The 16,564-nt window shown below is 33.9% G+C and overlaps 1 pseudogene; it reads left to right on the top strand.

Annotated features, from left to right (window-relative positions):
- The first annotated feature begins 451 nt into the window (after window positions 1-451).
- LOC149248785 (uncharacterized) overlaps window positions 452-16,564 on the top strand; it is a 201,172-nt pseudogene continuing 185,059 nt past the window's right edge.

The raw sequence follows: 16,564 nt of genomic DNA, 5'->3' as shown, positions 1-16,564 counted from the left end.
ATCAATGCGTAAGGACAATAGCGATGTTAAAGTTCGTTCATAAAATTTAAAAAAGTCATTAAAAAAAAAAAGTATAAGCTTGAATACGATAGCACATTTTTAGAAATAATAATTTATATTGTAAAATTTTGACTACCGTAACAAGTTGAGCGATGTGTTCCGACTTGTATTTACGTACTAGCATCTAGAGGCGATTTTTATGTCATTAAGAAAGAAAATCTTCTTATGTCTCAACTGCTCTCCTTCTGTTCATGAATTGATGTATAGCCAGAAAGGACGCAGAACGGTGATAGAAGAGGTCACGAGATCGAACATGAAGCCGTCGATGCCATCCAAAAGCAGAAGCATATTGAGGGAACAAGCCTTGGCTGCCTGGCGCTTCAAGCCCTCTGATACGGCCGAAGACCAGGACGGTGACGCTGCGTGGATCTTTGAGGCTTCCCGGCGGGACATGGAAATCGTGATCAGAGCACTCTAGAGGGAATTGAACACCGGAGCAGACGAAGGCGTTATAATCGGGACCTTGAATGATAATATTGCGCTAACGTCCATGAGCGAGGTAGCGTCGTCGTCCACGTCCAGCTGTGATCCAGACAGCCCTTCCCGGGCTGCCGTCGGAGCAAAAGCAAGTGAAAGCGTGGAAGTTCTGGATTCGATGACAGGCAAATCTGAGACTCCGGGGACACGAACCCGGCTAGCAGAGGCACTGCCAAGATCATGTAATAATCAGAGATCCGTCCTGCTGAGGAATAATTTCATGAGCAAGAGGCGATCAGTACGAAGGGTAAAAGGTGCTCCGATCACCATAATGAGGGAAAAGCCCACTGCTTCCCCAGCAATATTTCAGCAGATGACGGGTTTCCATCTCGAAAACAGCAGCGTGGCGACCCCCTCGAAGTTGAAGCCAGAGACAACCAGGCCCGAGGCGGCCCCTTGTCTGTTGAAGCCACTGTCAAAGCGGCCAGGTTATCGAAAGCACAACGGTCCCGCGAAGAACAACTAAAATCCTAGTTATCGGAAAGTTTCCTCTGCCCACTTTAAAGGTGTATGAAGTCGTTGCAGAAGGCTTCTGTGCATTAGAAATAGGAAAAAAGAGGTAAGTGAAAATTTCAATAAAACTGAGAAATGATAGTTTCAAGTTTCAACAACTCCGTGTTTCTATTTCCTAACGAGAATCTTAGAATAGAAGCATGTTGATATACAAAGGCTACATTGTACATGTTTTTCAGTATGCCTTCTGCTGCAATTTCGAAAGTATTCCTTCTTGCATTTGTATGGAAACGTAAAAATTAAACCTGGCCACATTTTAAAGTCATAATTCTAATAAATCTTTACTAAATTTTGGATAAAAGAGAGTAATCTTTACTATCCATATAACTACCTTATGGATATACTGTATACTATGAGTTTTCGGTCATTTATATAACCGCCTCACGAATAACCTTTAGGCTGTCGGCATCATTTTATTTCATTTTTCCGTGGATTCTGCAGTGATCCTTTCTACTATATCTTTTTGGTCAGATCTGCTTTCTAACATGCGAAAGTTCGTTTGGAAAATGTTCTTCAGTACCTCTATATAAAGTATTTGATGCTAAAAATTTATGCCTGCAGATGCTTTAAAGCTTTGAGTTTAAACTTTAAAGATTGTTTGAAAAATACTCCCACACACGTGCACAGGTTTTGTTGGTATTTACGGTAATGCCTAATAGTGATTTACGATGCATGATTTTATTTCAGGAATGGCAACAATAAGAGGAGAGATGGATGTTGCCGGAGAAGTGGGGGAGCATTTAGAAAGGCCAGAGCATTTAGAAAGGCCAAATACTCACTTTTGATTTAGAGTAAGTTTTCCGATCCTGCATTCTGGGCTCTGCCTTTATCTTATTGAGTAGGTTTTATGGTTAACAATGTGTTTCTTTCTGAGAGGTCATGTATTAATTAGATAAATTTTTGGGTGCAAAAGGTTCCTTTGTCCCTAGGCCACATGTTCAAATTCAATGGGGGCTAGAGTTATTTTTATGTATCATTTGGGTAGTCATAATGGTTAAGAGCATGTGTTTCCTTGTAAGAGAAAGGTCATAGGTTCAAATTGAAAGGGAGTTAGAATATGTAAAGCTCCATAGACTTTAGTAGATATGTTCAAAGCCAAAAAATGCTAGAGTATGTACACCTCCATAGACTTTAGCACTCAAAACACTAGATGGATCACTTGTCCCATATGCAAGGGGTCTCATAAACCAATTTATTGTCTAGCCAAAAGCGGGGGGTGGGTAGAGTATTCACACTTCCATAAAATTTAGCACTCAAATCATTAGATCGGTCCCTTGTCATATAAACTAGGGGTCTCAAACACCAATTTGGTGTCTGGCCTAGCCGTGACCTTAAAAATAGATTATTATTATTACCAAGAAGGAGGTGAAGACCATGGTCATGTGGAAGGGGCATGGTTATGCCATTACTTTTATTACCTAAAAAGAGATAAATATCGTGGTCACATGGTAGGGTTAGGGTTATGCTTGACTCCCTACACTATGTTCCAATTCTAACAAAGTTGAACTACAACTACTAAAAGACTAGTTATCTCATATGGTGGGAACTATTTATGTGAAGAATCATTCAATTCCTTTTTCCCAAATATGTCTAGATCTATTATAAAAGTCTCTAATATGACAATCAAAAACCAAACTCAGGCCAACTTTACCATGGTTAAGGAGAAGCATTGAAATTTCCAATGTAATGCTTGTTCACTAGGGTTTTTTCGGATCTATTTGTTGGGGTTTTATCTTGTTTTAGTATTGTTTCCAATTATTATGAGTATAATATGAATGTTATATTTTTTGTTCCTTTTTCTAGGCATATTTTCTAATCAATTTTGCTCAAAATTTGATTAGAAATGGTTGAAATTGTAAAATTTTGAGTTTTTGATTATGTACAATCCAAATGGTCTAGTGGTTTTTCAAGATGTCGAACCCATTTATGCTCAAGGATTTTTTGGGGCAATAAATTTATTGATGCAATAAAAATGCAATTTAAGTAATTAAAAATTGCAACTCACCGAGAATTGTATTCATATATTCTATCCAAAAATGCCAAAAGGTAGAACATTTAGATTGTTCCATTACTATGTATTGACGGGTTGACGGTAAATTTTGCATACCTTATGAGAAACACGAGGAAGCTTATTTTTTGTTATACTCATTTTCCTATTAAGCATTAAAAAATGGAATATACGAAACTACAAATTACAATATCACCAAGAATTTTATTGTCAAATTCTATCCAAAATGACCCAAAGATAGAGTGTTTGGACTCTGTTAGTACTATGTATTGACTAAGGGTATAGGGTACATTTTGCATACCCTATGAGAAACATGAGGATTCCTATTTCTTGTTCTACTCCTTTTTGGTCTCTATCTCCACACTACATTAGTAAAATGCATGCAAAATGTATATTGAGTTGTGGTTATGTTTCTTTCCCATGAAGGCCCTTTAGCCTTATTTTTTTTTTAACCCCATGTAATGTTTCCAATAAAATATGATTTTGTGTGTGAAAGAATTCAATGTCCTCTTTGCATAACTATTAAGTTGAACTCTAAAATACATGGCGCTGATTTTCTCATCTTGTTAAGAAGAAAGTTTTTAGATCTTTAACATAGAAAAAGAAATGTTGTTCCTTTCAGAATTATCTTTAAAAAACAACAATACTAATAGTAAATCACCTAGATATTATATGTACCCATGTTTTCAATGTACTTTTAGTCTCTTGAGTCTAGTCTATTCTTGCCAAGTTAGTGTTAGATGAGTGACTCTTAAAGGCCCTCCCTGTAGAATCCTTACTCCTTAGACTTAAAAGTCTTGGCCTAAGCCTTGAGAGTCTAACAGAGGCTCAACTGACCAAAAAATCCACATGTGTAATTTGGTCGAATCAAAACAACTTATTTAGGATTTTTTAGCTATGCCAGTAGACTGTAAACATATAGGACCGGTAGAATTATATTCTTAGCCTACAAGCATGTTAGCTAATATGCATTGTCGAATGCCATCTCAACCAATAGGCCTGTAGGATGATACTATCATCCTACATTTATGTATGATGAATTGGTCTGTAGGATGTAATCTCAACATATATATGTCTAGATTGATATCTCAATCTTCAAACCTAAGATGTAAAAAATATAAATTTAAGAATTAACATTTTAAATGATTTCAAACATATAGACCACCATTCTAGTCGCCAATTTAAATTGAGATTGGAAGTAGACACAATTTTTATTTATGTTATAATATTATGAGATATCTAGTTGATTGTGTAATATTGGGAATTTGATCATGGAATCATTTTTTAGTTCACTATTTTTCATATCATATGTTGAATGTTATATTATGATATGATTTTATGAAGTTCTACGTGAAATTTGGTTGTATAACTTATATGTATTGGACTTATCATTAATATAGATTTTGTGCATAAAATTACTATATTTTTGAGTTTTATTTCTCTTTCAAAAACTAAATAGAGTTGTTGAGTCTTGTGATTCACAAGATAGCCTACTCGTAAAAGACTTTGAATCTAATGAAATTGTTATTTTTTGTGAATTAGTATTGATATTACCTAAAATTATCAAAACATCAAGATACAATTTCCAGATGTCCATCCTTTAATTGCATATTTGATACACAATCTCAATTAGCCACAAGGGGAATGACATATATTCATTTTCTACGGAGGATAAAGTTTGAAGATGATAAAAATAACTACTCGAGAAAACGGTCCTATCAACTACTGAATTGAAAATATAAGTACTGTTGGAATACATAATAGAAAATTAAGAGTTCAAGGAACTCACAGGGGCAAGATCTTTGGCACTAGAACCTGGAGGAGCTACTGGCTTTTCATTGCACTAGATATGAATCTCCAAGTGGACTATCATGGCATCCAAACTCTTCAAGCACAAACACTAATACCATTGGCCATGTTTGATGTTATTTAGGGTATAGAAGATATCATACGTCTCCTCTTGTTTCTCATCCAAAATTCTGCCCAGGAGGGTTTTCAACTACTAGTGAAAGATAATACAATTGAGGTACTATTTGTATCTTCCCCTGGTGTGACCAAGGCCATTAACCCATTGGGTTACCTCCTCAAGGATTTCATAATCATAGAAATTTTGACGGTCTTCATTAGATATGGATTCAAGATGACAAATATTAGCATGAATATTGGAAGGGATAGAAGAATTGAAAATGATCGCAACCTCATATTCTTGGGCTTAGGCATAAGTTATTCCTTGGGGACTACGATGACCCCCACCTCGATGGATGTATGTGCACTTCTAAGTCATGTTTTTTAGGAGAAGACAAAGGAAACTACAAGCGACGAGAATCAATTCACTAGAGTTGGAGAAGAAGAGATATAGGATGCTTAGTGGAATTCTAGGCTGAGAATTCAGGGAGACCTAAATGGGAAACACCAACACAGAGAGAAAAAACTGAGAAACAAGAGTGTAGAAGGAGAGCCTCAAGAAGAATAAAGCTTCAAGCATTGGTCCTCCTTTCACAGGTCATATAGCCAAGAAGCTAAAAATAGTTGCACATTAAATTGAACTACAACCAACATATTCAAGACCTTAAAGGATAGAAGTAAAGTCAAGAGTCTTAAAAATTACCTTAGTTTAGGCATCCAAAGTTGTACAAACCTTTAGAAGGTATTGAATTGAGGCCAATAAGGTGGCTTCTATCGAGTGAAAATCCAACTCCGGAGCAAGTGGTAGCATCAAGTGCAATAAATTGTTGCCATGAACATTATTACCTATTCGAATTCCATCCTACTCAAGCCTCAAGGCCCCATCCTTCTAGAAGTTGTAAACTATTCTATAGCATAAATAGAAAAATACAACCACAACTCTATAGTTAGTAACATACAGGTTTCAGTGCATGAAGAAGTAGAAGAAATGTATCTTAGAAAGCAAGTAAATTCCATGCTAATGCCCCTCAACAGCATATGACCCAAGAAATCCCACCTGCGGCAGGGGAAGGACCAAATTACTCTATAAGAAACACAAGAGGAAGGCTCTGCAATCATATTTGTAGCCAAATTGAATGCTTACCATATTCATAATTCAAAGATGGAATGTTCACATGCATATGCATGCAAAGGGCTAGCCATGCCCCGACAACCACCTTACTATCCTCATTTTCCACCCCAATCAGGGAAATCTATCGACATTCTTATATATAGTATATTAATATAATGGCACAGGTGAAATAGTTACATATAATAAATATTAAACCAGAAACAAAATTCTCCTTGGTTTCAAAAAAAACCTTTGGACCGAAAGGAACGTTTACCAACTTTCTAGTGTCTTTGCTCTTCATCTTGGCCAAAGATTTTGGTCAAATGTTTGAATTCTTCTTTTATTGGCCGGTTCATTTGTTAATCCTACAACGACTCTTTCTAACTTTCATGTTACATTTACTCGAATAAGATAGAATTTTGTATTTACATCAACAACCAATTGAATAGACTAGTTACGAGTTTTGGAGAATGCATTTTTTAAATTGAGTTTTGTTAATTATATTTAGTTGAGATGCTAAATTTATTTGCAATCCTAGATTGAACACTAATTTTTTGCTATAATTTTGTAAGTACAAAAGATATCACATGTACTATGTTGGTGATGAACGTTCGAGAAAATATAACTACGCGGACATGGTTTAATTCTCATAAAGTTTTACCAAAAGACCATTTCAAATTCATTTTTTCCTAAACAATTTATTAAAACCATGTATAAAGCGTCATATTTGACTGCAATAGTTATTTTTTTGTGTCATGGATTTTTTCTCCATTCGTATCAAATAAAGAATAAATGCAACCACTATAACAGGGAAACAAACCTTGTATAAAGGCTTGGATTAGTCTCCAATAGTTACCTTTTGTGAAACCATGTAGAAAGCGTCATATTTGACTTCAATAGTTATTTTTGTGAGACATGGATTTTTTCTCCATGCGTATCAAATAAAGAATAAATGCAACCACTATAAGAGGGAAAGAAACCTTGTATAAAGGCTTGGATTAGTCTCCAATAGGTACCTTTTGTGACATGGATTTGTTCTCCATGCCTATAAAGTGAAGAATAAATTCAACCACATATAAGAAGGAAACAAGAACCTTGGGGTTTCTCTATGAGCAGGGGAAACATGTGATATGCAGATACAACTACTTCGTTAATCCATTATAAAATTGCTAAAAAGATTCGAAATCAATAATATGCGTACTAAAATAAAATATATTGAAATAGATTTTCCTTCAATCATTCTAAATTATGTGACTGTATAGGTTCTCATCATTTCTTTACCAGTTACAATTTGGACTTGGAAAATTCTTTTAGGAAGTTTCTTGCATTCTATTGGCAAGATAGTTTTGGTTTTCATGTTATTTATGCTTTCCCTTCATTTTTCACTATTTTATTATTTTCTTTTTAAATTTTTAAATTTCATTACTTTAATATCTTCTGTTTTCTACCATGTAGGGCGGTTGTTCATATATGTTGACTATTCATTATTAAATATTTTGTATGCTTTATAATTGAATACTTGAATGGTTGAGATTTTTAATGATATATGATAGTGTCAAAGAATTTTTGAGATAAAGAAAAAAACATGTTGGATTATAAATTAGTTATCAATAATGATTATTATTATGTTGGATTATAAATTAGTTATCAATAATGATTATTATTATGTTTACATTAGCATAGGTGACTTATTAAATTAATGCATCTGAAGAAAAGTGATTCAAAAATATATGTTCCTATGAATTTTTATTTTGGTTTTGATACGAAATGATATAAAATTTTGGTTCCTCAATTTTTCTTACTATGTCTTTACTAACTTAATTTGTGGTACTTGAACTAATTTTTTTATTGAATCTCAAATCAAGAACCATGAAATCATGCAAAGTAATAGTAGAAGATACTCCTAGTTCTCACATGTCTTCTTTCCATGATGAGATTGATTACATATAAATATTTTAATGTCAATGGTGTTTTATAACCCTTTTTTACAACTACAGAAAAGGTTACCCTTAAATGTATGTTAGCCATGGGCTGTGATGCTTGCTTAGAACTTACAAGTTGTAAACCTGCAGTACATAAATATTTTGGTGAACACATGGAACTTGCACCATATCATACCTATGCCTTATGTACTACCCTATTTAGTCAAATTTCATTTTTCCTTTATTACGAACTTATGTTTCAAATTCTAGCAAGCCTTGTGAGGGGACTCACGAGATGAGGGATAGACCCTATCACAACAATGAGAAAGGATTTCCACTGTCATCTCAAAAATCTTCCTATTATTGTTTAGTGGAATTTCACGACATGGGAGGCTTCCTTGTATCCACCTATAACGGTATTCTAATTAGAGGAATCTGGGTGATATGTTTGGTCTAGGGAAAGATACCTTAAAGAAAAAATAGGCTCACATTTTATTTATAAAGGAATAAATAATCTAACACTAGGTTGGCTAAAGACTACAACAATATAGGGCTTACTTGTATGTAATGATCAGGAGTATGTATACATGTATAAGTCAAAGATAGGATTACCTAAAGATATTTTAATTAAAAAAGGAAAATTGGATTTCTCAAATAGGCCTCAAGTTAAAGCTTAGCTAAGGACTAGGGTTTTAATGACACAAAGGAGGTTGGAAAGATGACCTCAACCATAATGAGTTAGGTTTCACTACAAGTGATGTTATATATTTCATTTGAAAGGTTTATGAAGAAAAATATTGGAATTTTATGCACAAGCATCCACCCAAAATTAACTATATGGAAAATTAGCCCTACAAAATCCATTTTCCTTAAAAATACAAGGAGATGTAAAAAAATAAAAATATTTAGGTTTTGATGGTTTTTTATCAACACGGCCCTAACAAGTGCCTAATACTACTTGGGTCGATGGAGTTATAGTGTGGATTTTAAAGGAAGATGAAAATTGATGGGAGTAGGAGGGGGCATTTTCCTCTTTTAAAAACTTATTTTTTAGTGAAGAGAAAATTTAAATATAGAATATGCACCCTAGGAGTTATTCTATAGGTTTCAAGGAATAATAATTTTAATATGAAAATTTTCTCCAATATTTCAAATAAACAATATGCATTTAGTCATTGAAAATATAGAAACCCTAGAAAAATTCATTCCCATGCAAAATATAGAAAAATCAACGATAAACTGACAAATTCCACCAACAATTCCTTCTTTCAATCCCAAAAATACTTCTCTAATGCAAAAGTTATTCTCTAATATAAATATGCTCCATTAAAATCACATTTTCCCAAGTATTGAAATAGACAAAGGTAGTTCCCACTCTCTAAGGATGCTAAATTCACATGTGTGATGATGAAAATAATTGGAGGGATCCTTTATTTATATGAGGTATAATGCTTTACTTTTGCAAAATAATATTCCTGCAAGCCCTCAAAAAAGTTTGAATTTGAGTGTTTGAAAAGAAAATAGGTTGTAATACATTCTCATTGTTCAAAACAGAAAAATTATGCCATAAATTTCCACATGTGTGGGTTGATGTCCCCTATGCATGATATAATCTCCTTTTTTAGAAACAAATTCCACAACAAGGCATGGAATGGATAAGAAGATCCTCTGCCATCATAATTAAATCTATATCCCTACGGAAGGACTCAATAAGTGTGCCAAATTTCCTCCATGACCGAAAGCCATGCTTTAGGTTCCCTATGTCATCCTATTAAGGGATAGATGGGTGATGTGGCATTATATCACTCTAATGTTTGGGATCCAAGAATGACACGAGCTGCCCATTTCCATCCTAGGGATGACCATCATCATTTGGATTCTTGAACAAATAACACCCATAAAAAAAATGTCAAGGAAATCGTAGGGCCATTCATGATTATTTTTCATGTAAATCCAACACTAAGCAAGAGGAGCTCAAAATTTCAACACATATGGGTTATGAGGGATCAATCATCATATGGAACTATAAAAGTTCCCAATATTTTGCTATGTACAGAAAACACTGCATCTACACGGTCATCATTGTTCTCTCTATGGTGCAAAATGGTGTGGGGATGATGTGTAGTGGAGTCATGTACTTTTCAGAGGCTTATGTAGATTTCTGAAGAATTACTTAACAAAAACATATCAAGATCAAGTGAAATTCACTTGTCATTAGGGATAATGACCATAAATGAATTATAGTGGACCATAGTTAATTGTAAAGGGAATATTAACACTTTAAACTAAGTTTGCCTTTAGATATCTAATCAGACCAAGTCCCATAATATGTTTCCTACTTATGTTAGGGATGAAGAGATGGTCAACAGTATTTAGTGCTTACCACCCCTAAATGGTGTTGACAAGTCGATCAACCCTTAAATCCATAGGTGCTTGTGATAATTGTGGTAATGGGAGTGAATGACCTTGAAGCAAGGTGTGATGGCAATGGAACCAATTGATGTATTCCATTCATATTGAGTGTATAGATGTAAGGAGGGCTAAATCATGGAGGCATGAGTTACCTCTTTCCTCGATTTTCTTTTCCACCCCTCCAGTGCACCTTTTACTTCATTTTGATAATGTTTTTAATTTAACCATAACTTAGGATCCCAAACATTATTTTAATGATTTAACATTTATTCAGTGCTTAAGTATGAGTCAATATATTTCTCATTGAGGTTGGGACATGCAAGATTTCTTTTATTATGTTATGGAACATCAAGTTCCCAAGGAACTGGGTGATGGGTAATGAGGGGAGTATAGCTCATGCTAATATGTTTTCCATGCACTAATTAATTTCCTAACCATGATTTGAATTTTATCATTTCTCTTTATTTCTTTATGTATATTTTATGATTTCAATGTTCTTTTGTGTTCTTTAACACCTAGGGAAATGTTCCTAACCCAGATCAAGGATGAGGATAAGAGGGTTCCAATCCTGATAAACCAATTACCATAAGCCTAAAGTATAGAGATGAAATATAGGGAATGATGGAAAGTGGTACAGAATATAATGGAAATTTTACTTCAATCCAAGTCTCCCAATTAGTGCCCCTTGGATAACCCTAAGGCCTAAGAGGAGGTCCCACTAGAATAGGGTAAAAAACTAACCTCACTATTAAATTGAGTGGGTGGTTTTATAGTCAGGATAATTCAATCATCTAGATCACCATTTTTTCTAACTTAAAATTCCCAAAGGATTAATTAAAATCACATGATTTAAAAATTATGAAAGTACCTACCAAATGATGACCCACCTTCTTCCAAGAAGGATGTTAGATGATGAGAGGTGTCTAACCAATTTCAATAGAGGAATATCATGGTAGAATATCATCTACTAAGAAATTTAGGGTTGTTGGTTAGATAGTTTTCCAAGGAAAGAGAAAAAAATTCTCCTATGGGGTTACCCACATTTTAGTGGATATCATTTGGCTCCAACTGGATGACAAAATCTCATCGTAGCATGCATGATCCATATGCTTAGATGGGGACTACATGAGAGCCCCAACAATCCATGGGCTTATATACCTGATACTTATATGCTGAAAGAAACTTGTTCATATCATGTCTGTATGGTGTTGATCATCACCCTTGTGATTATAGAACATAAAAAAATAAAAAAATAAATTAAATAATAGTTAGCTAAACACAATTGAAATATAATATACTATGCATACACATTAGCATGAATAATGAATAAAGTATGATGCACATACCATAATGAAAACACACAAATCAATGCAACCTAAACTAACATGCATTACGCCATGCATTGATTAACTGTAGTCAAACAACTAGTGAATCCAACCTATTATCAAGTTAATATCACACCTCTTAAACCTATGGTCAACAAACAAATACAATAATGGAATATCACAATATGTAATCACTATCTCATAAAATTCACTAGAAGATTAGAGAAATAATGGTGGGTGGTGGGAAAAATGCAATAAGTGAAGCCTGTATATTTCTTGGTATCATGGGGAGGGAAAGAAATGAAAAAGGAAAAGAAAATTTTTTCCTACACCATTGGATGCTCTCTCGCAACCTAAATATGGAGTAATAAATAACCAATTTTAGGAATGTTTCCCAATAGTTATCTCAGGAATACAACTCTCATTGATGTCACTTAGGATATGCTATGAGCGATATGAGCTAGGAGTTGACTGAGGGGAAAGGCCTTGACAAATAGGCTTATTTTCATGAAAATGAGATTTTAAATGGGGTACCAATATTCCCTCGTCACTTCCAACATTCCTATAATATGAGTATGATTGAGGAAGGATATCAGGGGAAAGTAGAGATGGCTCCAATAAATTAATAATCATATCCTCTAGATACTCATATGGGTTGAATAGATCATTGATAACAATATCCTCTCCTCCAGTATGAACAAAAATATCATAATTTTCCTCAATATTTTCTTCAATGAAATCCATTTAATAATCAATAACGACCTCATCTTCTTAACAACACTAAACGTCTTCATCAACTTCAATATCAATACCATAAATAGGAATTTTACTAATATTATTACCACTCATATCCCACTTCCCTTCTCCCACATGCATAAAATAATCAATAATATCCTCTAGGTGGATTAATAGGATCCTTCTTTTAATGGGATTCATCACATGTATTATCAAACTAAATATCCATGAAATGGTTGTAGGTTGCCTCAAATTTATGTGAAAATGTAATATTCTTAGTGTGACTTTCTTCATAAAGACTAAAATCCTTGCTTGTATAACCATGTCCTTCAAAGTCTCCTTCAATATGTTCTTCATGGTGACCTATGTAAATGTCTCCTTCCTTCTCATGGTAATCTTCCTTGTCCAACCCATTTTTGGCACCTTCAAGTAGCTTTATAAGATCTTCTCATTTCAAGACCTTGATTACTTATTGAAGGTTGTGTTCATATTTTTGAGATCACAATCCCCGAACCTTAAGAAATTATTTAATATATCCTTTTTAGGTGGCAATAATATTTAAGTAAATCTCTTTTATTTTCTTCAAAGTATTCCACAAGCAATCCTATCAATGCATCTAAATAAAGCCTCGTTATTTATTGTAGCATATTTCATGACTTATACTATGTGATTGATAGTTGAAGATGTGATACCGTTGAATTTGAACATTTTTTATAGCAATATGGGTAAATAAGCTATAGATATCCTATGGCATCCAAAATATTCAAGGCACGTTATTTCTTATGTGATTCCTAGTGAGCCATTTCCTATCACATTTTTCTTTTTATAATATGTAAATATGGAGTCCCAATCATGAATTCAAATTTCCTTAATAAATCCTTCACCTAAAAAGCATGTAAAATTTCAATTTCAATGAATAACTAGGGCTTTGTTCTTCCAATGGACTCACCATATGAGTAGAGATATCATTTCTTTGGGATAATTTGAATCATTAGAAATTAATATTATAATTTAGATCATGATCAAGTTGAATCAACTCCTCCTTTGAAATGACACCAGAAATGTTGCCGCACAATCTACCATGACTTGTGAGGGGATTGGGAAGAGCTAGACCCCGTGGAAACAATGAAGAAGCATTTCCACAATCACCTCAACTATATTCCTCATGACATTTAGTATAATTTCAACATTATGGAGGCTTCCTTTTATTCACCTATAAGGGTTTTCTAATTAAAGGTTTTTATCTGATATGACTGGTCTAGTGAATAATACCTTAAAGCTATAATAAGCATGTATCTTCTTTATAAAGGAACAAGTAATATAACCCTAGGTTAGCTAAGGAATAAACCAAGATATAATTTATTAATATCCAATTATAAGGAATATATATACATGTAGAAATCAAAGAAAGGATTCCCTAATTAAATTTAATGAAAAAATAAATAGGGGAACCATTAGAGAGGCTTCAAGTTGAAGCTTGGTTGAGGATCAAGATTTTAATGACATAGACGAGCTTGGATAAGTTGATGTCACCCTTAATTAGCCAAGTTTCAACACTATTAGTTTTATATTTGAATTTAAAATGTTTCTGAAGGAAAACCTTTGAATTCTATCCACAACCATCCACCCAAACACAACATTATGGAAAATTGGCCCTACAAAAGCCCTAGTGACTTGCCTTAAAAATCCTAGGATATGTAAGAAAATAAAAATATTTAGGTATTGATGGTTTTTTTATAAACAAAACACTAGCAAGTGCTTGATCCTACCTAGGCTAACGGATTTGTAAGGAATAGTTTGAAGGAGGATAAAAATTGAATGGATTATAGGGGGCGGGGGGGTAATTTTCCTATTGTAAAGCCATAGATATATTAATTTTGATGGGAAGAAAGTAAATATAGAATGTGCACCATAGGAGTTATTTTATAGGTTTTAGGGAAGAATATTTTAACACGAAAATTTTCACCAAATTTCCAATACATAATATGCATTTAACCATGGAACATTTATGAACCCTAGCGTTAATGAATTCACATGTAAAATATAGAAATATTAACAATATAATTATAGGTTCCACCAAGAAATTCATTTATCAATCCAAAAAAGACATCTCCAATGTAAAAATTGATCTCCAATATAAAGATGCTCCATAAAAATCACAATTTTCCATGTAACAAAATAGAAAAAGCCAATTTTCTCCCTCTCTATAACGAGGCCAAATTCACATGCATGATGATGAAAAGGAGAAGTGGAGGGATCCTTTATTTATATGATTTATGTTCCTTCACTTCTACAAAATAATAAGCCTACAAACCCTAAAATAAATTGGCTTTAAGTGTTTGATAAGACAAGAAGTTACAAGCCATCATTTTAGCTTAAAATAATAAAATAATTCCATAAATTCCCACATGTGTGGTGATAGGGTACTATAATTTATAGGATCTCAAGGTAATTGAGTGATGTATCTTAGGAATCCTATTTTGTAAATACTTGTCAATTTGCCAATTATTTCCAAATAAATAGAAAAAATGAAATAAAAATGAAAAGAGGGTATAAAGAAGCAGAATAAAGAGAAAAACAAAAAGATTGAAAAAGGAAAAAGATTGAACCCCACCAAAAAGAAACAAAATTAAAAAGAGAATAATACTGAAAGTGTTCCAAGTCTAAATGGCACTACTCATACATAGTTTTTGCTTCATTTCTATAAAATGAATTTGTGTGCAACGTGTTCAAAATTCCACAATCACTTGCTTTAGTTTAATCATACTGCATAATCATGATTATAATTCTTTAAATTTTTCTAAATTAGATAGTTAATGAAGGTTTATCTAACAGTTTAATCTAGATAAATCATTAGTCAGGTAGAAAATGACATTGACCTAATAGTTTAATCTGGGTTAATAGGAGAGATAAGGGATAGGTTAGATAGTTTTTCTTTCTGCATAAAAGAAAATAAAAATGGGTTTGCTAGTCTAAGTGCACCCTAGAGATCAAAATAAAAAATGATAGTCTAGCTTAAATATCAACATGCATAAATTTTATCCTAAGTTTGAGGATAGGGAAAAGAGGGGAAAAGTGCATACAATACACTATGTAATTTCAAAATATTTTATTATTATTCCCTTATCCTAAGTTTAAAGGATAATTAATGTGCAAGGAAAAAGTATTTCATTACCATATATCCCCCCCCCATCGTAATTTTGAAAAGAAAATCATGTGAGTGCAAGCAAACAAATCATTTTGTTGTTTATGATTAAACCTTTGTTGCCTTTGACACCTTGGGATCTGGTCCCCCACTCCATCCATGGCCATCATCCCTTTCCGGCCCCCCTCCACCTTCTCCCTTTACCATCGGGGGGGGTGTGTCTAGAAGGCAGTTTATCCTACGGGGCCCTACTCCCTACATGGCACATCACAGTGATTTCGCACCCACTTTGCCAATACCACTTACTACCCATCACCCCCTCCAGAAACTGCTTGTCCTACATCCGTTCCTACTGAGCCCCCACCACTCCTCCTCTACCACTCTCTACCTACCACCTATCTCAATCATTGCTCCAATTAAATGCCTTCCCGCTTTATGCTCGTTTCTCATTCAATTTTCTCAGGTAATCATTCAGTAATGGCCCTGTGCCATTTCCAACGTGACTTTGCCTCTGCTTTTAAATAGATCCAAAGATTGTCATTGCCAATATTTTAGTTCTAATTCTATTTTTTTTGTTCATAATTTCTTATTGTAGTCTATATCAGAGCGTCCTTGCCACCAACATCTCGACATTCCCTAACCTCCCTGTTCTTTTTCACCTTATAGACTTTTTTTTTTCAGAGCCCAGTAAGCCTCCTTTTATGTATTATTTTTCTTCAGAAACTGCTACAGTCATGCCTCCTAAAGCTAAGACCCAGGACCAGGCCATTAATCCATCAATTCCACCTTCTTTAGACCTGGATCAAACACCATTGACAGACAGGGATTATCGGATAACTGAAACACTCTGTGACTATGATTTCCTCGGGTTATAGTGCTCGTTAGAGGATAAACACTCTAATAAAATTGATGAGATAGGACTTTGGGAATCCAACCTCCCCCACTATATCT

The sequence above is a fragment of the Pinus tabuliformis genome, chromosome 7, assembly GCF_031772625.1.
Source record: "Pinus tabuliformis cultivar Carrire ecotype Pingquan chromosome 7, CPIR1, whole genome shotgun sequence".
Taxonomy (NCBI): Eukaryota; Viridiplantae; Streptophyta; class Pinopsida; order Pinales; family Pinaceae; genus Pinus; species Pinus tabuliformis.
This window is presented reverse-complemented; position numbering and strand designations above follow the sequence as displayed.